Source organism: Cupressus sempervirens, chromosome 11, assembly GCF_028749045.1.
Source record: "Cupressus sempervirens isolate cs-2001-9-10 chromosome 11, ASM2874904v1, whole genome shotgun sequence".
In the NCBI taxonomy this organism is placed as follows: Eukaryota; Viridiplantae; Streptophyta; class Pinopsida; order Cupressales; family Cupressaceae; genus Cupressus; species Cupressus sempervirens.
Genome location: NC_143128.1, coordinates 219,475,935 through 219,477,964, shown reverse-complemented (window position 1 = coordinate 219,477,964; position 2,030 = coordinate 219,475,935). Strand labels below are relative to the sequence as shown.

Genomic DNA, 2,030 nt, shown 5'->3' with positions numbered 1-2,030 from the left:
GTTTCCACATTAAATCATTGTGTCCAATATGTTATTGAATCTATTATGTTTCATGCCTACATTTCTACAAAGTTGATTTGATAGTAACCTACAAGTTTAATTGATTGTATGATCTAATGGATGCATGCATGATGAAAATGTTTTATGGATATGGGTTCACTAAGTTGTGAAAATTTCTAGTTGTACATTTGGACATTGGATAACTGATTCACCCTCCTAGTTATTGTAAATAATTCCAACAAATGCATCACTAATTTGTACTCTAGTGAGTATCAAATAGGGTAATGGCCCCTAGCTTTCCTCTTAGAAAAATGCATCCTTAGGTAATGGTTTGGTAAATATGTCAGAAACCAACTCTTTTGTGTTCACATATTCCTTTCTTACCTCTTTATCTTCAACTAATTCTCTTAGAAAATGATACTTGATTGCAATATGTTTTGTCTTCGTGTGCAACACTAGATTTTTGGATGTGTTGATTGTACTCATTTGTATTGTTCATTGATTTTTGCATCTGATTTTCTAAACTAAAAGGCAAGCATGGAATACTATGACCAATATGGGAGCCCAAGCTACCCAAATGACTTTGAAGGTGGGTACGGCCAGCAGCAGTACCCTCCTCCATATAGCAATATGGAGCAAAACTATTGTTATAATCAACCTGAGCAATAGAGACACCACAACCTTCCACAAGGGTAGATTGTGAAGGTCTACTCTAAGGCCAATCTTGATTATACCATGGGTATTAGAGATGGTAGGGAAACTCTTGTTTACTACAATCCAAGCAACTCAACTCAGGTATATATATGCTTCCTTCACTATACATGTTTTGTGTTGTAATTTATGTCCATAAATTGATATGTATTTAAATGTTTTAGTTTCTTGCTCCTATTGTTTTAGTGATAGTTTTTTATTTCTTGGGTCACTCTTGATATATATATGTATTGTGTATATGGATGGATGTAGCAATTGGTGAAAGATGAGTGAAGGAGCAACCATGTGAGAGAGTTGGTGGGTCACCCGAACTTTGGGCTTGTGAACAAAGCCACTGGGCAAGCTCTTCACCGTGCCCCTGCTACATTTTAGGAGGTATATACTCATTTTGTTCTTTGTTGCCTCTTTTCTAGTAGGATCTATATGTTTTGAAAGGTGATATTGAATTTGACCTAGTGACTATACATTAGGGTTTTGATGATAAAGTATTAAGTTGTTTCACAGCAGGTGTTGCCGACCAAATATGAGCGTGGTTCATATGATGAGAGTGTGCTTTGGAGTGAGAGTGAGGACATGGGATATGGGTACACGACCATAAGGATGGCTAATGGAATTGGGCTCAACTTGGATGCATTCCAACGTGACAAGAAACATGGAGGAGTTGAAGAGGGAACTAGAGTTGTTCTATGGAAGTGGAACAAATAGGACAACCAGCTCTGGAAGATTTTCCCTTACTATTAGAATGATAATCATGACATTTATACTAATGCATATATAGTATAGAGACATATACTTGCTATAAGTAGATTATGTATGTTCTTAGTATGTAACTTTTCAACTGTGGAGATCAATGTATCTATGGCCTGATCTATAAATAAAGTTGTTCTATATATTATATTAGATGATTTTTATTAACGTGCTATAATTTGCGACTAGCATGGTATATTAGATCCTGATTCCTATTTTGATTTTCTTAGATCAACTAAAAGTTTGGGTTGAAAAGAATGCTTAATCAAGAAAAAGGTATATTTGAAAATTTTATAAGTGTGCAATAATTTGTTTGAAATGATATTTGACTTATTAAAATAATGATTTGTAAGATAGAATTCTTAGTGAGAATTTTCTATTAGAGATTTGATAGAAATATATTGTTACGGAATTTGAAATGTTGATAAAGTAAATTTATAATTAAAAATTTTTTATTGTAAAGATATGTAAAAAAATTTAAATTAATTGTATCTTATCAAGAATATAAAATGTTCAATTTTTTTCAATAAATATCTTATTAGACTTATATATTAAGTTCACAATCTTAAATT

At 32.6% G+C, this 2,030-nt stretch overlaps 1 pseudogene; it reads left to right on the top strand.

The window, feature by feature from the left end:
• Positions 1 to 485: 485 nt before the first annotated feature.
• Positions 486 to 1,611, top strand: LOC149528948 (ricin B-like lectin EULS3; annotated as a pseudogene).
• The last annotated feature ends 419 nt before the right edge of the window (positions 1,612 to 2,030 follow it).